Source organism: Aristolochia californica, unplaced genomic scaffold (genome assembly GCF_029961685.1).
Source record: "Aristolochia californica isolate CCGP_79_NKW_82.1479 unplaced genomic scaffold, dmAriCali1.0.hap1 SCAF_4, whole genome shotgun sequence".
Lineage (NCBI taxonomy): Eukaryota > Viridiplantae > Streptophyta > Magnoliopsida > Piperales > Aristolochiaceae > Aristolochia > Aristolochia californica.
Genome location: NW_027182103.1, coordinates 8,280,572 through 8,306,035, shown reverse-complemented (window position 1 = coordinate 8,306,035; position 25,464 = coordinate 8,280,572).

The following is a 25,464-nucleotide window of genomic DNA, read 5'->3' as shown; positions in this document are numbered from 1 at the left end:
CCCCAAATGCATGTTTTATATTACTACCCCTTAATTTGTGCATGTAGTTTTCTCTTCGCTTTTTTTGTCAAGCATAAAAAAGACAAATGAATACTCGGAGGGATTAGAAAAGCACTTTCATTTAAATTCAAGTATTAAAAAAGTAGACACCAACATTCAAATTCACTTAGAACAATTATGTTATGGTCCTGGGTTAAGTACCTATGTCCTCTGCTCCTAACAGGTTGGTCTTTTGGGTAGTATTGGCTAGGTGCTTAACAGTTGGTATCAGAGCAGGCGTTACGTCCAGAATTCGAGTCCCCGCGGCCGCGTGCGCAGGTGGACTGTAAGCCCCTGGCGGGACCCCTGACCCGATCGCGTTGCTGTGTTAATGTCGTCATGGTCGTCGCCTCGGGAGGGCGGGGTGTACTGTTATGGTCCTGGGGTTAAGTACCTATGCCTTCCGCTCCTAACAGGCCGGTTTTTTGGGTAGTATTGGCTAGGTGCTCGAAGTCGGGACGTAGCGCCTAGCCAATACTACCCTTAACCCTAAACCCTAAACCCCAAAAGACCGGCCTGTTAGGAGCGGAAGGCATAGGTACTTAACCCCAGGACCATAACAGTACACCCCGCCCTCCCGAGTCGACGACCACGACAGCCTTAACACAGCAACGGGGACCGGGTCAGGAGCCCATACTCCCTTACAGCGCCCTGCCAGGGGAATACGGTCCACCTGTGCATGCGGGGACTCGAAGTCAGGATGTAGCGCCTGCTCTGATACCAAATTATAAGCACCTAGCCAATACTACCCAAAAGACCAGCCTGTTAGGAGCGGAAGGCATAGGTACTTAACCCCAGGACCATAAAAAATTCCAAGTTGGGTCAACCAAGGGAAAAAAGGAAAGACTAGGTAGAATTCTATACTCTACTATGCGGGTGGAGGAGGAGACAAATGGAAATTTGAAATCTCATCTCTCTAAGGTTGATTGATGATTCAAATCGGTATTCACTTACACAGTGATCAACCATTCCTTATGAGAATTTCCTTTTTTATTTTTGTGTACCTTTTTGTAGAATTTAGGATCTCATGAGAGGAACTTTAGATCAACGAGGAAGAAGAAGAAGAAAAGAGAAGGAAATGAGAAGAAGAAGCACGTGGAAGGAGAGAGTTTGGATTAAGGGAGAAGAGGTTTGCGTCAAGAGGAGAATGAGGGCTGGACAAATTTGTGGAAGGAGAAGAGAGAATTTCAATGCTCTACCTCTTAGCCAATGCCTTTATTTATAGTCTTTACAATGCCCTTAGGGCTACAACTTGATGAAACAAAAGACATAAAAATAACACATATTTACACCCCTATGCCATCTTTAAGAAAAACACCATATTTTACACATATGCCACTCCTTTGACGTGTGGGTTTCTTATCTTGAGCTTGTGGGCTTGAGCCCATCTTCCAACACTCTCCCTCAAGCTGGAGGAGAAAAGGCATCATAATGCTTTCATCTTATTATATTATGGATATGCATGCATCTCTATCTTGAAGCAGTTAACAAAATAGTTTTGTCAGTTTGGAAATTCTGTTAACCGAGACCAGTCCATGATCAGATTGTTAGAATTTTTTATTTTTTTTGTGGGACAAGAATCCCCTGATATAGAAGATTGTTATTGAGTCTCTTATGAGTGGTTTTAGAGAAAAAAAATTTATGAGTGGTTTTAGAGAAAAAAAATTAGAATCATAATTTAGCATCAATGCTAAAATTCCCCATACATCGAGTTGTTTGAAGAGTGCTACTTGGTGTTATTATTAGAATTATTTTTGAAGAATGGCCTATCATGGCTGAAGAGAATATGAATATCAAAAGTGATATACTGAGAATTACCATCATACCCTTATGTGGGGTATCAAATTTTATGAGTTGGTCCACATCGGTTCTACGGTTCCTTATAACAAAAGATCTACTTGGTCACCTCACCACCTGAGGACCACCTATTGATGAAGATGATATTTTTATAACAAACGGTTGAAAAATGATACTTTGGTAATTAGATGGCTAATCAATAGCATGGAAGAACATGTCTCCAACAATGTCATTCATCTTGACACTGCTAAACAAATTTGGGAGACATGTGATAAATTGTACTCTTGCCGAGATACTCTATATAGACCATATGACATTCTCCAAAGAATATTGAATACTAAATAAGGAGAAAATATCCATGAGTATGTGGCCCACTTTAGAGGCTTTCTTCAAGAGTGGAAGTTAGCTCAGCCTTCAACAATAGATATTTCTATCCAAGACAAACAAAAGGAAGCCTTAATTACTATTCTTGTCTTGCAAATATTAAACCCCATCTTGAGATTGCCAAGAGTCAACTTCTGAGTGCTTCTGTTGTCCCCAAGTTTGATGATGTATGCGCAACACTACTTTGTATTCCAGACACTTCTTCCTCCACTACTAAAGGATCATCCACTATGTATTCCGATCATAGAGGATCATCATTTGACCGTGGCTGAGGTCGAGACAGTGGTTATAGAGGAGGCAGAGGAAGAGGTGGAAGAATTGGATCTGGCAGAGCATATGGGAAAGAATGTACTGTTTGTAACAAATTTGGCCAAACTATAGATCAATGCTATTACAAGAATTCCAAGGCAATGCACTTACTGTGGAAAATATGGCCATTATAAAGAAATATGCTATAAAGCCAATGGAAAGTTAGAATTGACAAGGGCTAATCAAGCCTTTATAAGTGATACAAAAGAAGAACAACCCACAAAATCAGCAACACAAAATTTTTTTACAGATGAAGAGTATGAGCTATTTCAGAAAATGAAGACAATGCTGGGTTCTTCTACTTGTTCCTCCGCAACTACTGCTTCCACTACCGCATCAGGTATGCTATTTGCCTCATCTTCATCCTGGATAATTGACTCAGGAGCCTCCGAGCATCTTACAGGTAACAAAAATTTATTACATTCTCTATCTCCGAGTCTTTCACACAAGTTGTGTTACCATAACCGACGGTTCTCAAACCAAAGTAGAAGGGAAAGGTTCCACTTCTGTCACACCATCACTTCCGCTCACTTATATTCTTTTCATTTCTACTTTCCCTTTGAATCTATTATCTGTTAGTCAACTGACAAAATATTTTAATTGTTTTGTTACCTTCTCACCCACTTCATGTGTCTTTCAGGATCTTATAATGAAACAGATGATTGGTGGAGGCCATGAACAAGGGGACCTTTACTACTTGGACATGCAAAAAATGAATATGGTTTCCATTACTAAAAATGAGACACGGTTATGGCATAATTGGTTGGGACATCCATCTGCACAGTCTCTTTATTATATGTTTCTTTCTCTTAAAGTAAGGTCAGAATTTCATTGTGAGGTTTATCAATTGAGTAAACATCAAAGGAGAACATATTCTCTTGGTCCAAAAATCAAAAGTGTTACTCCATTTTCTTTAATTCATACTGATGTTTGGGGGCCCTTGAGTGTCTCCAACATTTCTCAAGCAAAATACTTTATTACATTTATTGATGATTTCACTTGCACAACTTGGTTGTTTATATTTATGGAGCATTTTGAGATACCATTTATTTTTAAGTCATTTCATGCTATGGTAATCACACAATTTGGTCAGAAAATAAAAATTCTCTAATCTGATAATGCCAAAGAATATGTTTCCAATGACCTTAACTCTTTCTGTCAAGAAAATGGCATTATCCATCAAACATCATGCGCCTACACTCCTCAACAAAATAGTGTAGCCGAACGGAAGAATCGTCATATTCCTGAGGTAGCTCGAGATTTATTATATGCTATGAAATTTCCATACTTTTATTGGCCTCATGCAATCCTTACAACTTGCTTTCTTATAAATCGTCTACCATCTACCGTTCTTGGTAATAAATCTCCTTACTCTAGATTATTACCAAATGATGATCCGTTTTCACTACCTTTGAAAGTCTTCAGATGTCAATATTTTGTTCATAATTCATTTCCTAGACACAGCAAACTTGATCTTAAATCTATCAAGTGTATCTGTTTGTTATAGTCCTACTCTTCTATACTTATTTGTGTCCAAGGATGTAACATTTTTTTAAGACTCCTCATTTTATTCTGATAGTGCTCCTCCTGGTCTGTCCTCAATACCAGGTTCCCCTCGACCGGTTGTGCCTCGTGATACAAAGATTATTCAACCCCCATAGCAAGTGGTCGACACCATACCTGTCGAGTTAACAGATCCAACAGAGGTAAGTACTTCATCACCAGTTATTTTTGGCCCTCAATATGATACTCGTCCTATTGCTATAAGGAAAGAACCTAGATCATGCACTATACCTTCTACTTCTCATCCCATTTCAAATTTTGTGTTTCATCATCGCCTCTCACCTTTATGTTGCCAGTTCCTTTCTTCTATTTCCTCCATATTTGTTCCACAATTCTATTAGGAGGCTCTACAACATCCAAGGTAGAAGGCAACAATGGATGAAGAAGTGAAGGCCCTTAATGACAATCATACATGGTCACTAGTTCCTCTTCCAATAGATAAAAAAACCCATTGGTTGCAAGTGGGTTTATACTGTCAAACATAATTCGGATGGGTCAATTACAAGACTGAAGGCTCGACTGGTTGCCAAAGGTTATACTCAGTGTTATGGAATTGATTATGTAGAAACCTTCTCTCTAGTGGCAAAAATGAACTCAATACATATATTATTAGCTTTGGCGGCCAATTCATCATGGCCGATATATCAACTTGATGTGAAAAATACATTTCTTAATGGTGATATTAAAGAATAAATTTACATGCAACAACCACTTGGGTATGTTGTTGAGGGGGAGTCAGTATGCCGCCTAAAAATTTTTTATATGGTTGAAAGCACTCCCCTCGGGTGTGGTTGGAGAAATTTAGTAAAGCCATCATACGGGCTGGCTTTTACAGATGCTCTGGAGACCACTCAGTATTTATTGAAAATACATCGAGAGGTAAGGTGATTTTGGCTGTATATGTTAATGATATTATTTTAACTAGGAGTGATTCCGAGGGCATCTAGAAAACAAAGGAGAAAATATGTGCTGAATTCAAGAATAAGGATCTTGGACTACTCAAATATATTTTGGGTATTGAAGTATTACAATCCATACATGGGATTGTGCTATCCCAAAGGATGTATGCCCTTGATCTACAAGAGGAGACATGAATGATGGGATGCAAACCAGTAGACACTTCTATGGACTCAAATACAAAATTATGTGGAGACACTGAAGAAGATGTAGATATTGGGAAATATCAAAGACTAGTGGGACGACTTATTTACCTGTGTGTAACAAGGCCGGATATTTCATCTACAGTAAGTGTGGTAAGTCAATACATGCACAACCACAACTTAGTCATTGGTAAGCACTTGAAAGGATACTACGATATCTGAAAGGAGCTCCAGGAAGAGGGATTCTCTATAAAAACAATGGTCACTTCAACATCGAAGGATTCTCAGATGCAGACTGGGCCGGATCCCCGGATGACAGAAAATTGTTAAGTACCTAGCCAATACTACCCAAAAGACCGGCCAGTTAGGAGTGGAAGGCATAGGTACTTAACCCCAGGACCAGTGGGTTATGAGCCCATAACATCACACCCACCTTCACGAGCCGACGTCCCGATGGCTTAACACATAGCGACGAGGATGGTTGCTTGCGTCTGGGATTTGTGATCGCCCACGCTGAGATTCGAACTCGTGTCGAAGCGCTACTTCTAATACCAAATGTTATGTACCTAGCCAATACTACCCAAAATACTAGCCTGTTAGGAGCAGAAGGCATAGGTACTTAACCCCAGGACCAGTGGGTTATGAGCCCATAACAAAAATCTACTTCGGGATTTTGTACGATGGTTGGAGGGAATTTGGTTACATGGAAAAGCAAGAAGAAAAATATAGTAGCATGGTCTAGTGCAGAAGTAGAATAATGAGTCATGGCACACACTGTTAGTGAACTCTTCTCACTGAATTGGGATTCTACAAAGAAGCTCTGATAGATCTATACTGTGAGAATCAAGTAGCAATACACATTACATTGAATCCAGTCTTCCATGAAATAACAAATCATATTGAAGTGGACTACCATTTTATACGAGATAAGTTCCAAGTAGGTTTCTTATCTCTGAAGCATATATCATCACAAAGTCAAGTTGCAGATATTCTCACCAAGCTGGTCACTCACAAGATTATGTCAACCATATGCAACAAGTTGGGCCTTTATGATGTCTTCCCACCCCCAGCTTGAGGGGGAGTGTTACAATGTAGGACCCACCATGGTGCTCGAGCTAGTCGGACCCACCATGAGGACGTGGGACACCAAGAAGAGTCCTCACCCAAGCAAGAATGAGTTAAGGAATCATGAAGCACAAGGTGAAATGAGTTAGAAGACTTGAAGATCAAGTCGGATCCAAAAATATCTCACGATCTAGCAACCTTATCAAGATGAACTGGAAGACCATGAGGGACACACAAGGATAAGGCCACGAGCTGGCTTCCTCCCTTATATTCTTGTGAATGAACAAATAGTTCTAGTTCAACTCATATTAGTCTTCTAATAGATTGGTTAGAATAGACTTATCTTAGAGAGTTAGAGTTGGAATGTAATTAGGATTGAAAGGCTAATTGTATAAGGACTCTACCTCTTCTTCTACTATAAATAGAGGTGTTGTAATTTGGAATTAATCAAGTAACACATCTCCTTCTTGAGTTAATCTCTCTCTCTCTCATTGCTTGTCGCCACTTCTCTTTTCTCTTTTATTTTTTCTTCTCTCTACCCGAGAGCTCTTCTTCCCTTTTCTTATTTTTTCTTTCTTCTTTCTCTTGCTTGGAATAATAGAAAAGGGATCCTAATTCAACAAATACCTACTGGTTATCCACTGCTATATAACTACCTATTTGGTACGTGATATTTGGGCATTGCCTTATTATCGATGCCGCTATTATGTCTCTTTGATATAGACATTATTAATGAGAAGCACTTCTCGACTCTGATTGTTGTTAGCATTGGTTATTCTGATTAAGAAGAAACCACATGGTGGCCCTAGAATATTATCTTTCATTGATTACCCTTTGCCCCTCTTATTTGGCCTTTTTACTCCTACCATTTGAGAGTTAGTGCCATGTGTAGGGACACCGTGATGGAGGAGTTTATTACTATAATTCTAGGTAATGCCTGTAGACCCACTACCTATGGAGGATAGGAGTGTGTGCCCAACATCCAACATGAGTCAAGTCAATTATTTACTCAAAAGGTATTTTTTTAGCTATCCTAAGAAAGTGGGTAGACTCTGTGCCCCACAATAGGGCTAATTTTTTGCTTGTGAAATTGAGCGAAAAGTATTTTGACTATGACTAATTGATTGGAGTATGGAGAGATGTCTTAAGGCTAGGAGTGATTTTACTCTCTCTTATATTATGCCACCTGGGCCTCTTGGAAAAGAACAAAGAGATCACCAGCTTGAGGGGTAGTGTTGGAAGATATGGTGGACTGCCAATTTATACGGGAAGTCTTGGAAGATGGGTTCAATCCCACATGACCAAGGAAGGCTCACATATCTAAGAGTGTTGGAAGATGGGCCCAAGCCCATAAAAAGTAGGACCCACTATGACTACCACGAGTTGGCATCCTTATCACATCACTTGGAAGATCAAGTAGTGTTTGAAGATAGGCCTAAGCCCACACGACCAAGGAAGGTCCACATATCTAAGAGTATTATAAGATGGGCAACACAACCAAGGAAAGCCCACAAGATGGGCCCAAGCACATAAGAAGTAGGACCAACCATGATTACCATGAGTTTGTATCCTTATAACATAAGTTGGAAGATCAAGAAGGACTCACAAAGGCATCTTTATCTTATGGTCACGTCCTAGAAGAGTTATAGTTTGAGTAGTGTTTGTATTTTATCTATATTGAGTTATTTAATTATGCTAGGACTTATCTTTACATGTTAGAGTTTGGGTGTAATCGGGATAAATGTAGTTTTATTGCAATTGGACTCTACGACCTTCCTCTATTATAAATAGAGGTTCATGTACTCTGATTATAGTAAGTCAATGAAGTATTTCTCTTTTCAAAAAATTCAAAATGGTATTAGAGTAGGTTCTGTGAGTTGACTTGGTCAACCCAGAGAGATAATGAGATCATTTTCTCTAAACCCTAAACCCTAAGTCTAGGTTCATAGTTATTTTTTTTCAGGCCCTATACCAGTAGTTTTCTTTGCATTTTTCACCTCTATACTGAGATTTTCATATTTCAAATTATATATTGAAGGAAATATATTTGAGTCTAATTCCAAAGAAAAACGTTTTTTTTCCAAACGGAGTTATCTACAGAGATATATCGATATTTGAATGAGCGAAGCTCAAATTAAAAAAAGGTTCAAGCAGTAGTAGAAAGCTTTAGCTTCCGAGGTATTTTATGCTATCAAGAACTAGAATTTATATGGAGAAATATATATAAAAAAATATTTTTAAGTTTATTCTTTTACCTATTCAACCAATTTTTTATCTGAGTTACCTACAAAGAGAAATCAATATTTGAAGCAGCAAAGGTCAGATTGCAAAAGAGGTTCGAACAGTAATAGAAAGCTTCAACTTTCGAGGTATTTTATGTTATCAAGAAAGAGACTTTATATGGATAACTATATATCAAAAAAAATATATGTAAGTAAATTTTTGTACCTATTCAACCAATTCTCAGTATGATTTTTTTACAAGGAGATATTGATCTTGGAAGAGTCAATGGTCATGGGATAAACAGTTCTTAGTTCGGCCAGATGATAGGGACCAAAATATATCAGATTATTTATCTTCTGATAATTATATTTTATGAAGTGAAGTTATACTTAGATGAAATTTATTTCAGTCTATTTTCAGAAGGAGAAAATTTCATATCTATCTTATCTATATTTAAAATTATATTCCCATTGGAGGAATCAAAGGCCATGTTGGTATTCTTTTGCATTGAAAAATCCGAATTTATGCCCATTGTTTTGCATCACTTTCTGAGTTGATATATCAAAAAAATATCTCACTTCTCCCTAGTTTTGGGGCTTATTTATACATCTCTGTTATTTGGGCTTATTGGTATATCAATGATATTTGGTTGAAGCTGAGAACACTGCCATTACCTCCCAACTTGAGGGGAAGAAGTACAAGAAGTACAAGAAAGAGGTATTTTATTCCATATGTTGTGGATAAGTTTATGTGACCAAAATACTCAAGAAAATGGGAGCACAAAAGATGAAGCTTATACATCTAAGAAAAAATATTTATATCGGATTATGATTATTTCTTGGGTCCTTCTACAAGGTTTATTATTTTGGTTCGTGTTATATGTGTTGGAAGATGGCCGTGTTACAAAACAGTTGCAACTATTATGTCTCTTTGGATGAGACATTATTATTGAAGAAGAGGTGGCCTCAGTACCTTTTCTCATACCATAATTTATTTGACTCTCAAAAATATCACTATTGGGACACCATGAGAGTCGGTGCCCAGATTGGGACACGATGATAAATTTAACTCTCAAAATATCACGGTTGGGATACCATGAGAGTCGGTGTCAGGATTGGGACACCATTATAAATAACCCCCACTGTAATGACTTTTATTACTCCTAATACTTGAGAGTTGTTGTCCTGTGGAGGGACATAGTGGTGGACACTTCAGAGCAATGCTGACAGACACACTACCTACAGAAGACGGAGTGTGTCCTACATCTAACATTAGTACAGGAGTATGGAGCAATGTCTTACCGGCTAGGAGTGATTTTTACTCTCACTTATATTATGTCAGCAGATCCTCATGGAAGAACGCAACAGTGTGAGGGGGAGTGTTCGAAGATGAAGGCATATTGTAAGATGTGCCCTTTTATACAAAAATATTCTATACATCATTTGCAGCAAGCTAGGAGTTCATGTTGTTCTCTCACCCCCAACTTGAGGGGGAGTGTTGGAAGATAGACCCAAGCCCACACAACCAAGGAAAACCAACATATCTAAGAGTATTATAAGATGGGAAACACAACCAAGGAAAGCCCACTAGATGGGCCCAAGCACATAAGAAGTAGGATCCACCATGATTACCACAAGCTGGCATCCTTATCACATAAGTGGGAAGATCAAGAAGGACTCACAAAGGCATCTTTATCTTATGGTCACATCCTAGAAGAGTTCTAGTTTGAGTTATGTTTGTCTTTGATTTATATTGAGTTATTTACTTATGCTAGGACTTATCTTTACTTGTTAGAGTTTGGGTGTAATTGGGACAAAGGTAGTTTTATTGTAATTGGACTCTACTACCTTCCTCTATTATAATTAGAGGTTCATGAACTTTGATTATAATAAGTCAATGAAGCATTTCTCTTTTCCATAAATTGAACAAGTGGGACTCACAAAGATAACCACAAGCTAATTGGAAGATCAAGAAGGACTCACAAAGATAACCACGAGCTAGTTAGAGGATCAAGTGGGACCCATAAAGATAGCCACGAGCTGGCATCTTTATCTTATGGTCATACCCTCATAGAAGAGTTCTAATTTGAGTTATGTTTATCTTCTATTTATATTGAGTTATTTAATTATGCTATGACTTATCTTTAAGTGTTAGAGTTTGGGTGTAATTTGGATAAGGGTAGTTTAATTGTAATTGGACTCTACTACCTTCTATTATAAATAGAGGTTCATGTAATCTAATTATAATAAGTCAATGAAGTATATATCTTTTCCATAAATTCAACATGGTATCAAAGCAGGTTTTGTGAGTTAAATCGGTCAACCCACAGAGATAATGTGATCTTTTTATTATCTATTTATTCAAGTAGCTTAGTTGTCGTATTTATCTTTTTTTTCAGTCCCTACATCCATTAGTTGTTTTATATTTTTTACCTCTATAATGAGCTTTTAATATTGAAAATTATATATTGACGGAAATATATTCGAGTGTAATTTCCAAGGAAAAATGATTTTTTTCCACTCGGAGTTATCTACAAAGAGAAATCGATATTTAAAGTAGTGAAGATCATATTGCAAAAAAGGATCGAGCAGCAATAGAAAGCTTCAACTTCTGAGGTATTTTATGCTATAAAGAACGAGACTTTATGTTTAGAATTATATATCAAATGAAAGATATGTAAGTTTATTTTCTTAAAATTTCAATCAATTCTCGATATGAGTTATTTAAAAAGAGAAATCGATATTTGAAGTATCAAAGGTCAAATTGCACAAAAGGTTCAAGCAGCAGCAGAAAGCTTCAACTTCCGAAGTACTGTATGCTATCAAGAATGAGACTTTATATGGAGAATTATATATAAAAATATATGTAAGTCTAGTTTCTTACCTATTTAACCAATTCTTGATCTGAGTTTTTTTATAAGGATTTATTGATCTCGGAAGAGTCAATGGTCATGCTGGCAAAAGGAGAAAAAAGTACATAGTTTGGCATTTATTACTCCTACCACTTGAGAGTCGTTGTCCAGTGGAGGGACATAGTCATGGAGGAGTTTTAATACACTTCTGAGCATTGCGTATAAACCCACTACCTACAGAAGATAGGAGTGTTCCCTAATGGAGTATGGAGCAATGTCATACGGCTTGGAGTGTTTTTAATCTCACTTATCTTATGCGAACTAGGCCTCATGGAAGAGCCACCAGCGTGAGGGTGATTGTTGGAAGATATGGAGGACTGATATTTTATACAAAAAGATCCTATACATCATTTGCAGCAAGTTGGGAGTTCATGTTGTTCTCTCACCCTCAACTTGAGGGGGAGTGTTAGAACATGGGATCGAGCCCACACGACCAAGGAAGACCCACATATAAAAGAGTGTTGGAAGATGGGCCCAGACCCATAATAAGTAGGACCCACCATGATTACCACAAGCTGGCATCCTTATCACCTAAGTTGGAAGATCAAGTCACAAAGATAACCACAAGCTGGTTGGAAGATCAAGAATGATTCACAAAGATAACCATGAGCTGGTTAGAAGATCATGTTGGACCCACAAAGATTGCCATGAGCTCATATTCAACCAGGAAGATCCTATACACCATTTGCAACAAACTAGGCATTCATGATGTTCTCTCAGCCCCAGCTTTAGGGGGAGTGTTGGAAGATGGGCCCAAGCCACACGACCCAGGAAGACCCACACATCCAAGTGTGTGGGAGATGGGATCAAGCCATAGACCAAGGAGTAGGCCCTCAGGCCCACACAATGGTGGCATGATGGTAAATAAAGGGTCATCTTATAAAGATGACATTGATGTAATTAGTTTATGATTTATGTCTCTTATTCACTCTTATTAGTGTGAAGTGTATTATTGTAATATTAATACTTTTGATATCTATAAATACAACTTACGGGGAGGTTTGGACAAGTCCATTACCCTAATCTTCCTCCTCTTTTCCCCAAATTTGTCACTCTTCCTCTTTTCCTCCTAAACCCTTCTCTCCACAACTCTTCTTATTCTTCTCACCCCTTAATCCTCTTCTACTATGATTATACATCATGGAATCCTAAGTTTCAACATAGACATAGGTAGGTTGCACATGCCAGTTCTCCTCTTAACATAGAGAATCGGTCACATTCTAGGGGTTTAGTAAAAATATTTAATTGGTTTTTGGTAGGAATAAAATTTACTCTAATTATCCTTGTTTGAATCAACTCTTGAGTGAACTAATGTCCGATGTCCATATGTTTTGACTGAGAGTTCATTATTCATCACACTAGCAAATTCTTGACAATCAGAGGGGTTTGTAGAACCAAATAAGATATCATCCACATAAATTTGAATGATAATCAAATTTTGATGATGGTTCTTAGTAAGTAGAGTCATATTCGTTGAATCTTTCATACCATTCTCTAGTATCTTGCGCCCATACAATTCTTTTAATTTGTATACATGGTCAAGACCGCTCATGTCTTCGATTCCTTCAAGTTGTTCAATGTATACTTCCTCTTGAATGTACCCATTTATGAATGCGCTCCTGGCATCTATTTGGTACAATTTGAAGTTTGATAGACAAGCATAGGCTAATAAGACTCTAATTGCCTCTAGTCTTGCCAAGGGTGTATAGGTCTCTTCAAAATTAATTAATTCTTCTTGGTTATATCCTTTACGACTAACCTAACTTTGTTTCTCACTACCTGATTTTCCTCACTGGCATTGTTTCTAAAGACCCATTTAGTTCCTATGATTTTCTAACTTTGGGGTCTAGGTACTAGAGTCCAAACTTTGTCCTTTTCAAATTGGTTTAATTCGTCTTGCATTGACATGGTCCAAAAATCACCCTTTTCAACTTTGGCAAAGCTTTGGGGCTCTATTTGAGAAACGAAGGCAATATTTGTCATAATTTCATGACTTGTTCTTGTAGTTGCAATTTTTCTTTAAGAGTCACCAATGATTTGTTCTAGGGGGTGATCAACCATGAACTTGTAGTTCTTTGGCTCCATAGGTGGTTCTTCTTTGTTATTCAGGTCATTTAGATTATCTTCAAGGTTTTGGGCTTGAGATTGAGATCCAAGGGATAAATTGAAGGGTTTTTCCTCTTTGTTAACAAAAATTGAAGTTGGGGTTGGATTTGGCGAATCAGATTCATCAAACTCAAAATGCACCAACTCCTCAACTCTGATAGATGTGTTGTGGTATACTCTATATGTCTTGATATGAGATCAAAAACCCAATAAAATTCCTATATCATCCATTTAGTCAAACTTCCCTAATTTTTCTATGGTTATTTTAATATAAACACTTTGCATCCAAAAGTTAAAAAATAGGTTATGTTGGGAAGGGTGCCCATATACAACTCATAAGGAGTTTTGTTGAGAAGGACCATATGCGTACTTGGTTTATGATATAGCAATTGGTACTAACAACTTCGGCCCAAATTCTATGTGAAAAATTGTTTGCATGTAGCATAGCTCTTGCCATTTTAATTGAAGTTCTATTTCTTCTCTCAACAACACCATTTTGTTGAGGAGTTCGAGGAGCTGAAAATGAATGGTCTATATCATGCTTTGTTCAATATTCCTCGAATTTTTAATTTTAAAATTATCTTCCATGGGTACTCCTAATCTTGATAATTCTATATCCTTTCACCTTGTGAACTTTTTCACATTATTTTTCAAAGATCGAAAAAGTATCATCCTTATGTGCTAGGAAATCTACCCATGTGAACCTAGAATAGTCATCTTCCACCACTAGGATCAGATGCTTTCCATTTAAGCATAAGGTTCCAACATGTCCAACTAAATCCTTGTGGATTAGTTGGAGAAGTCAAGAGGATGAAAATAAGTTCTTTGACTCGAAAGAGTTTTTGTGTTGCTTTCCAAGTTGGCAAGTATCACAAGGTTTCTATCTTACAAATTTTTTATCTGGTAGTCCTCTCAATAGGTTTTTCTTAGCTAATTTGTTTATGGAATCTATTTGTATGTGTCCTAGGCTTTTATGCCATAACCAAGATTCGTTCATTTTTTCACCCAAACAGATAGCACTAATTGAGGGTTGTTATGAACCCAATAGCAGACGAAGTCATCCAGAGGCAACGTGGCTTAATCAATTACTTTGGCTGAGTCAATTACTTAGTTGTTAAGTTACTTATTCAGTAAGTTAAGTCAATTACTTAGTCATTAAGTTACATAGTTGTTAAGATACTTGGTTATTAAGTTAAGTCATTAAGTTTATTTACTTTTTAAGTTGAATGTTGTAGAGGGGCATATCTATAATTTTCTCTTAAACCTTGTGGACATGAACCTTATTTAGAGGGAAAATGGAATGGGAAAAAGGAAGTCTCAATTTAGGTTAAACTAAAGGATTTGGAGTTCTCTGCAACGAGCTCTAGGGTGTGCGTTCTCCTCAACGAACCTAAGGATGTGTGTTCTCCTCAATGAACCTAGGGTTTCAAGTTCCCCTTTGAGCTTGGTTATCTCCTACTCTTCCTCCTTCTCCCCTGTGAATCGTTGTGTGGGATCCGGGACCGTAACAACTTGGTATCAAAGCGGGAATACTATGACCGATTCTTCGTCTCGAGAAAAATGGCTTGCCATACTCCATCTATCGGGAGAAATACGCACAGAGTTTTCAGCATTGCTTGATGGAATGCGTGAGTCCTCCAGTATAATACCTAAGACATTGCTAGAAATTGAGAAGCATCACGTTAAGGCCTCAGAGGGGTAGGTCATCATCCCAGAAGATGAACAGTTGCTTCCCAATTTGGGTTTGACCTCAAACCTCCCCTTCTCACAGCAACCAAAATGTCTCCCAGAATTGGAGACGGAAAATTTTTGAGAGAAGAAGCCCCATATTGCTACTATTCCCCATCGGCAACAAGTTAGGCTCGACATCGTCATGGAGCATAAAAATTTTCTACCCAGCAGCTTCAATTTTATCTACCCATACATAAATCATGACTTATGTGAAGCAATAGGGAAGTTCCTTCCCAAACTTTTCGGACAGCCGCCGGTTTCTCTTATTTTGGCAGACTGCAGAGCGGATAAAAAATTGGAGAAATGGAAATGGTGACCACAATGGGAGAAATGGAAAACATAGTGGGAGAAATGGTGTTGACAATAGGATTAGCAGTCAGGAACAAAGAATTCCAGAAAATTGCAGATTGCATTTGAGTTTTTGGTGGCGAATGTTTTCTCAAAGGTAAAATCTGCTTCAGTTATTGGCTCTGTGTGGGTCTTTGGATTAGGACTCTTAAAAAGCTTTCTATTTCATTTTTTTGACGATACAAGCTTCTCAAGAGACTGGGTTTTAGTGATGGAGAATTTTCCTGGTTTTTCTCTATACCGAGGTTTATATGAGTTTACACAGTATGCCTTTCCTGGAAATTTTGTTGGAATTTATGGAATGCATTGGAGGGATTGGAATGACATTGATAATGGGATCAAAGAAGTTTTAACTATTATGTTTGTGGAATGGATAGTCTTGCTTCCTTTTGTATATTATTTGGAATAGGTTGCTATAAATGATTGTTATGGTTCAAGCTTTAAAGTGGAAAAGCTTGCACAATTGAAAGAATAAGAGACATGCAGTGAGGGTAATAGATTGAGGCCTCAGTGTGGAAAGCCTGCCCCCTTGGCTTTTGATTCATCAGATGTTCAGCATCGATCATTTGAGGTTGGAAGGTGTTCATTTTCAAGTGTTTCATCTTCAAAAATTGATGCCAGCCCGACTATATTTTTGGCCATGGTCATACCTAGCCTTTATGGTGCTAATGCCTTGAAGAGCTCCAATTGGAAAATGGTGCAGCAGTTCAGATCATCAAAGCTTTCAAAGAATTGCAACCTATCACCATTGGGAAGTAAGGCTATTGGAAAATACAATGACAGGATGTTCTTTCGTTATGATATTTTCACAAAGCTCTGCAGTTGGGACAGAGTAGAACTCCGACCTTGTGGTCTTATAAACTGCGGCAACAACTGTTATGCTAATGCTGTCCTCCAGTGCCTTGCATTTACTTGACCGGTTACAACTTCTCTTCTGCACGGGCTCCATTCTAAAGCATGCCCCAAGAAAGAGTGGTGTTTTATATGTGAGTTTGAGAGCCTCCACTTGGAGGCAAAAGAGGGGAAATTTCCTTTGTCTCCAATTTGAATACTCTCCAAATTAATCTTGGGCACAGAAAAGAAGAAGAGGCCCATTAATTTTTAAGGGCTGCTATTGAAGCAATGCCATCTGCCTGTCTCAAAGAGGTTGGATCTAATGCCAAGAGTCCAATACCTTAAGTCAAAGATAAAGTGCATGAGGTGTGCAGGCAAGTGATGTGAAATTTAATTACATCGGCTTTTATACATCGCAAGCGTACGAATCGTTCATGTAATCTAGCGGGAAGCGAGGGTCATATCCACAGGGAGGACTGATCCTTTGTGTATTCTTCAGTCAACTAGCCTAACCAAATATGGTGAATTAATCTGAACTAATCACTAATTATATCATAAATTATCAAGCAATAATCTAATTAACTACTTGCACAACAGGAAACGTCAACTCTGGATTTTATCGTGATTCATGCCTCTCTTGAGCGCCACGTAACCACGAATCTAGATTCTCAATCCTTGCGTCTAGCCCCTCTCGGGCGCCTAGAGTTAATGACAGAGATCGGATTACAATAGAATGCAGAGAATCGATTACCTATTGTGATGATGGTAAAATTATCAACTCTGGATTTTATTGTGATTCGTGCCTCTCTCGAGCACCACGTAATCACGAATCCGATTTCTCAATCCTTGCGTCTAGCCCCTCTCGGGCGCATAGAGTGAAAGACAGAAATCATATTAAAATACCAAAATCTGACCTAAATTACAATCCTACCCTAACTAGCTAATTTACTCAAATATCCCGAAAACAAATATTCCATAAACATTAATTCTCAAATCAAATTTAATAAACATTCAAAACCTAAGTTTAAACTATAGGAAAATTGAATTACAGAATGACGGATTGAGAAAGAAGAACCAATGGCTGTTCTTCACCACCGGAGCAGCAAGAGACTCCATCGGCGAAATTTTCGCACTGTGCGGTGCCGTGAGTTGTTACGGTCCCGGATCTGACACAATTAGGAAGAAGAATGAATACGAAAATAGAGAACTCTAAGTCTGTCTACACTATATTTAACCTAATTCAAAATACTTCAATGTTTGTGTTTCTCATTACTCTTACCCCTTAAATAGGGTTCACCCAGTTAGGGTTTACAATAAAATATTCTAAAAATACCCCTACAAATAAAATATCCCAAAAATACCCCTATAAATAAAATATTCCAAAAATACCCCTATGACATAAAACTAAAATAAAATAAATTAAATTAAATAAAACAACTAAAATAATAATTTTATTGCATGGATAACATTTAACATTATTGCGTGCATAACATTACACTCCCCCGAGAAGACAAGCTTGTCCTCAAGCTCAGAAGTAGTGTATGCGCAAGTGTCTACCGCGGTATTTGGAGAGCCTCAAGCCAGCTAAAGATTTTTATTTTTCCCGAGTTGGCCTGAGTTGACCCAGTTCTAGAAGCCCGACCCCGCGTGCGAGTCAGCTTCCTGCGCTGATCAAATTTTCCTAACTTAGTAAATTCGAATCGGGAGTCATCTTCCTCCTTCGGCGGAAATTTCACCGACGGTTCTTCTGGGAAATCGGAAATCTTCCTCATCCTCATGCCGATCCTAAACAGAGCGGCCATCGGACATTGTGGGAACCTCGGCTCCTTCCCTCACGGCACCGATAAAGGCAGGCGACGGTCGTATGCTATCCTCACGGCACCGCACAGTGCAAAAATTTCGCCGACGGAGTCTCCTGCTGCTTCGGCAGTGAAGAACAGCCCTTGGAGGCTTCGTCGTGCCGAGGAAGATGAGAAGACTTCCATCTGCGGTGCTGGAAGAGGTGCGGCTGGCCGTGAGAAGGTGATTTGGGAGGTCGAACCCATCGACGGGATTGGGGTAGAAATTTATGCCGATTTCCCAAAATCTGGGTCCTCGTCGTTTGATTTCGGGATTTTGAAAATCTCTTCCGAAAGGGCGAGCTTTCGGACTTGAGGGGGGACCTGTAAAAGGTGTTCCGTGGGTGTCGCCAAAGGGATTTCGTGATATCCTTCCGATTTGGGACATGTTGTGTCCCCAATTTCGGAGGTCGCCATCGTGGAATCGATGCTAGTGGTCAGCGCTAGTGGAGGTGAGGGTGGAAGGTGGTGCTGAGGCGTTTGGGGTGAATCTGGATTTGAGGTTTCCCCCAAATCCTCCGCAAGAGTCTCGGTCGGTCGACGGAACGAAGCCGAAGCCTCGACGTTACCCTTTTTCCCATCAGAGACAGTTTTTCCACGGGATGCCTCTCTATACCTCATCATTCGCCATAATTTTACTCCGTCGGAGATATCTTCTCTAAGGAATGCCTCTTTGTACTCCGTCGTCAGCCAATATTGCACCCAGCCAGCACGCCACATCTGTATACTTTCCGGCGTCTCACCATATTCAGCCATTTCACGGACTTGTCTGTGCATTGCCAAATATGGGTCCTCGATGGGCATCGTGTTCCTGCTCTGATACCAGTTGTTATGGTCCCAGATCTGACACAATTAGGAAGAAGAACGAATACGAAAATAGAGAACTCTAGGTCTGTCTACACTATATTTAACCTAATTCTTAATACTTCAATGCTTGTGTTTCTCATTACTCTTACCCCTTAAATAGGGTTCACCCGGTTAGGGTTTACAATAAAATATTCTAAAAATACCCCTACAAATAAAATATCCCAAAAATACCCCTATAAAAAAATTCCAAAAATACCCCTATGACCTAAAACTGAATAAAATAAAGTAAATTAAATAAAACAACTAAAATAATAATATTATTGCGTGCATAACAATGTATCACCAATATAGCCGAGTCATAGAAGAAATATGTATAAAACTTGGGACCCAGACATGTATACAAAGGCAGAAAAATAAGTGAGCCAAGTTGGGTTGACCCTGCTCCAGTTGACCCGATCGACTTGACTCAATCAAAATTGATTCGAGTTAACTCGATAGAGCAGAAAAAAGCCCTCAGCCCGGTCCGGGTTGCTCGGCAAGAACTCGACCCGGATTTAATAAGTTTCCTAACTTAGAAAACATTAAATAAGGCAATGGTGCCTTCTTCTTCCCCGATGCTGAAGGACTCGATGGAAACAGTCCAGAAATGGCAACTCAGTGCTAGTGATTTTCGAGCAGAGCAGAGAACCGTGCGAACTCCATTGTCTCCATAAATGGCAGAGATAATCCAACAAGCAGAAACAAGATAAATATTTCTGAACAGAGGAAGATAATTTTTTTTGGAAACTTACGGGATTTATTTCTCGATATGGAAATACCATCGACAAAAATAGCTCAAACGATGGAGGCCACAAATAATCTACACCAAAAAATAATTTTCCAACAACCAGCAGCAAGTTTTGGGAAGATGTAATCAGGATGTTGTTGTAGAGTACAATAACGATCTGATAGAGGTAGAAATAAGGCAGTCATCGTCCACGCTTTCGAACAAGGCGGAAAACCAGAGATGGCAATGATGGCCCTGAATAGAAAACTTGATCTTTCCAAAAATAATTCAATCCTGTAGAGACCTTCCAGAAAAATAAAAATTCTAATGGAGAGCTTTTCCGAAATAAGAACCAGTACCAGAATAACAGAGCGAGAATAAAATCAAGAAATACGATCTTCCAACTTGAAGATAATTTACTGGACGAGATTGAAGGCTACTCGAAATATGATCTTCCTTCCATAAATAATGTTGGAGATAACGATGCCAATTGAGAACCAGCGAGAATCAGAAATAGCCAGGCATCGTCCTAACAGTAGTAATAGTGGAGATGGTAGTAATAATTTGGTTGTTAAAGCAGCAACAACAACGTGATGATGCCTGAATAATAGAGATTAATCCAAATATGGAGACGTCCAAACTGTAATACATATCATCCCATAGACGGCACCAAGGGAGAGAAGCTTCAGAGACAGAGAGGGATCGTCGTTGTCGGTGGTCATGAACTAAACAATCCCGAAAATAGAATAGCAGTATAGAGGTGAAAAATTAAAGAAAATATAGGCTATAGGAACTGAAAAAAGATAAATACAAAACTAAATTATTAGAGATAATAGATCAAAAAATGATCACATTATCTCTGTGGGTTGACTGAGTCAACTCACAGAACCTGCTCTGATACCATATTGAATTTATGGAAAAGAGAAATACTTCATTGAATTTTTGTAATCAGAGTACATGAACCTCTATTTATAATAGAGGAAGGCAGTAGAGTTCAATTACAATTAAACTACCTTTGTCCCAATTACACCCAAACTCTAACACTTAAAGATGAGTCCTAGCATAATTAAATAATTACATATAAATAGAAGACTAACATGGCTAAAACACCTTTAAACTGAAACCCTTTTGTGAGACCTTTGTTGAATTTATGGAAAAGTGACATACTTCATTGACATCAATAAATTGTTGTAATCAGAGTACATGAACCTCTATTTATAATAGAGAAATGTAGTAGAGTTCAATTACAATAAAACTACCCTTGTCCCAATTACACCCAAACTCTAACACTTAATGTAAGTCCTAACATAATTAGGTAACTCAATATTGATAAAAGACAAATATAACTTAAACTAAAACTCTTCTTGGTCGTGACCCTAAGATAAAGATAATTTTGTGAGTCCTTCTTGATCTTCCAACTGATGTGATAAGGATGCCAGCTCTTGGTAAACATTGTGGGTCCTACTTTTTATGGGCTTGGGCCCATCTTGTGGCTTTCCTTGGTCATGTGGCACATCTTATCATAATCTTACATATGTGGGCCTTCTTTGGTCATTTGGGCTTGATCTTATCTTCCAACACTCCTCCTCGAACTGGGGGTGAGAGAAAAACATGCACTCCCAGCTTGCTGCAAATAATGTATAAAATATTTTTGTATAAAATGGCACATCTTCCAATATGCCTTCATCTTCCAACATTTCCCCTCATGTTGTTGTGTCCTTCCATGAGGCCCTATGGCATTATAAGTGAGAGTAAAAATCACTCCTAGTCGATAAGCCATTGCCTCATACTCCCGTCTTAATGCTGGATGTAGGGCACACTCCACTGCTATCGGTAGTGTGTCTCTCGGCATTGCTCCGAAGTGTCCACCACCGTGTCCCTCCACAGCCATTACAGGGGGGGATAACATAGATGTAATCATAAGTTCCTCCGTCATGGACTTCCAACCACAAATAATTTTCATCTTTTTGATGGTGATGAAGTTCCTCCGTCATGGACTTCCAACCACAAATAATTTTCATCTTTTTTATGGGGATTAAGTTCCTCCGTCGTGGACTCCCAACCACAAACAATTTTAATCTTTTTGACGGGGTAAAATAAATGATGACATGAGGCCACCTCTTATTCAATAATAATGACCCCAAAGAGATATAATAGTTGCAGTTGAATATAACACGACCATCTTCCAACACATATAACACGAACCAAATAGTAAACTTTGTCAAAGAACCCATGAAATAATCCGATATAAAAATTTCTTCTTTGATGCACAAACTTCATCTTTTGTACTCCCCCTTTCTTGAATATTTTTGTCACATAAACTTATCCATAACATAAGGAATAAAATACCTCTTTCTTGTTCTTCTTCTACTTCTCCCCCTCAAGCTGGGAGGTAATGTCAATGATCCCAGCCTGAACCAAATATCATAGATGTAGCAATAAACCCAAATAACAGAGATTTATAAATAAACCCTCAAACTAAGGAGAAGTGAGATATTTTCTTGATCAACTCAAAAAGTGACGGAAACAATTGGCATAAATTCGGATTTTTCAATACAACAGAATACCAGCATGACCTTTGATTCTTCCAATTCGAATATATCTTGCAATATACATTAGATTGACATGAATTTTTTTCCTTATGAAAGTAGACTTAAATAAATTTCATCCAAGTATAAAAAATCTTCATAAAATATAATTAATCGAAGATAAATAATCTGATAGTTTTCGGTCTCTGTCATCTGGCCGAACTAAGTTCTGTTTCTCTTATTTTTCCAAAATGACCGTTAACTCTGCCAAGATCAATATCTCCTTATAAAAAAGTCATACCAATAATTGGTTGAATAGGTCAGAAAATAGACTTACATACCTTTCTCTTGATATATAATTATCCATATAAAGTCTCTTTCTTGATAGCTTAAAATACCTCGGAAGTTGAAGCTTTTTGCTATAGCTCGAACCTTTTTGCAATCTGACCTTCACTCATTCAAATATCGATATCTCTCCGTAAATAACTCCGATTGGAAAAAATAATTATTATTTGGAAAGTAGACTCAAATATCTTTCCTTAAATATATAACTTGAAATATGAAAAACTACTTATAGATGTGAAAATCGCAACAAAAACTATGGGTGTAGGGACTGAAAAAAAAAAAATAACAACGAACCTAGATCTAGGGATTAGGGTTTAGAAAAAAAGGATCACATTACCTCCGTGAGTTGACCAAGTCAATTCATAGAACCTACTCTGATACCTTGTTGAATTTATGGAAAAGTGAAATATTTCATTGACATTAATAATTTTTTGTAATCAAAGTACATGAACCTCTATTTATAATAGAGGGAAGTGGTAGAGTTCAATTACAATAAAACTACCTTTGTCCCAATTACACCCAAACTCTAACACTTAAGGTAAGCTCTAACATAATTAGGTAACTCAATATTGATAAAAGATAAATATAACTTAAACTAAAACTCTTCTTGGTCGTGACCCTAGATAAAGATACTTTTGTGAGTCCTTGATCTTCCAACTGATGTGATAAGGATGCCAGCTCTTGGTAATCATTGTGGGTCCTACTTCTTATGGGCTTGGGCCCATATTATGGGCCTTCCTTGGTCATGTGGCCCATCTTATAATAATATTACATATGTGGGCCTTCCTTGGTCTTTTGGGCTTGATCTTATCTTCTAACAACCTTCTTCCATAATACTTGTGGCTCTTTTAGACTTCTTATTGTGTAATACTTCTGATGCCACCTCACATGATCATGGTGGGTCCTACCAGCTCGTGTGATCATGGTGGGTCCATATCATATGAGCTTGGGCCCATCTTCCAACACTCCCCCTCAAGCTGAGGGTGAGAGAGCAACATGAACTCCCAGCTTGCTGCAAATGATGTATAGGATCTTCTCTTATAAAATGGCAGTCCTCCATATCTTCTAACAATGTGGTCCACTTGAAAACAGCCAAGGAAATTTGGGATACATGTGCTAAGCTATACTCCAGTACGAGCTCCTTACAAAAATATTCGATGTCTTACAAAGTATACTAAATACTAAACAATGAGACAATATTCATGAGTTTTTTGCCTGATTTCAGGCCTTCTCCAAGAATGTAAAATTTTTCAGCCATTTTCAATAGACATTGTAGTTCAAGAAAGGGAATGAGAGGACTTGGCAACATCCATTTGCTTGACAAATATCAAACCCTACCTTGAGGTTGCTAAGACCCAGCTTCTTAGCTCCTCCGCTTTTCCATCCTTCGATGACATTAGTGGCACATTGCTACAGATCTATGATCCATCTCCTACTTCCCCCATTGATGCTCCATCTGCTACGTACTCCAGCAATAGGGGTACATCATCCTCATACCGAGGACGCGACAGAAATATTAGAGGGGGTCGCAATAGAGGTGGTAGAACGGGTCCGACCCATTCCTACACTGAGCCTCACCTTTGCACTTATTGTGGTAGTCAGAACCACCTTGTGTTGAATTTATGGAAAAGATAAATACATCATTGACTTCATTAACTTATTATAATCAGAGTACATGAACCTCTATTTAAAATAGAGGAAGGTAGTAGAGTCCAATTACAATAAAACTACCTTTGTCCCAATTACTCCCAAACTCTAACACTTAAGGATAAGCCTTAACATAATTAAATAAGTCAATATAAATAAAAGACAAACATAACTCAAACTAGAACTCTTCTAGGATGTGACCATAAGATAAAGATGTCAGCTCATGGTTATCTTTGTGAGTCCTTCTTGATCTTCCAACTAGCTTGTGATTATCTTTGTGAATCCTTCTTGATCTTCCAACTTATGTGATAAGGATGCCAACTCGTGGTAATCATGGTGGGTCTTACTTCTTATGTGCTTGGGCCCATCTTACAATACTCTTAGATATGTGGGCCTTCCTTGGTCATGTGGGCATGGACCTTATCTTCCAACACTCCCCCTCAAGCTGGGGGGGGGAGAAAACATCAAGAACTCTCAGCTCGCTGCAAACGATGTATAGAATATTTTTGTATAAAATGGCAGTCATCCAATCTTCCAACACTCCCTCTCATGCTGGTGCTCTCGTCCATGAGGCCTAGCTGGCCAATTCAGGGGGGTATAACATAGATGTAATAATAAGTTCCTCCGTCATGGTGTCCTAACCCTTGACATTTGTTATTTTTGACAAGGTATTAAGTTCCTCCGTCATGGAATCCCAACCGTTGACATTTTTTATATTTTTGACAAGGTATTATGTTCCTCCATCATGGAATACCAACCGTTAACATTTGATATTTTTTAAGGGGTATTACGTTCCTCTTTCATGGAATCCTAACCATAAACATTTTTATTATTTTTGACACGGTATTAAGTTCCTCCGTCATGGAATCCCAATGATTGAAATTTTTTTTATTTTTTGATGGGGACAAATAAATAATGGTATGAAGCCACCTCTTCTTCAATAATAATGTCCCCAAAGAGACATAAATAGTTCTTCTAATACATATAACATAAACCAAATAATAAACTTTGTACCCATGAAATAATCCGATATAAAACTTTTTTCTTAGATGCACAAGCTTCATTTGTGCTTCCCCTCTCTTGAATATTTTGGTCACATAAAATTTATCCACAACATCTGGAA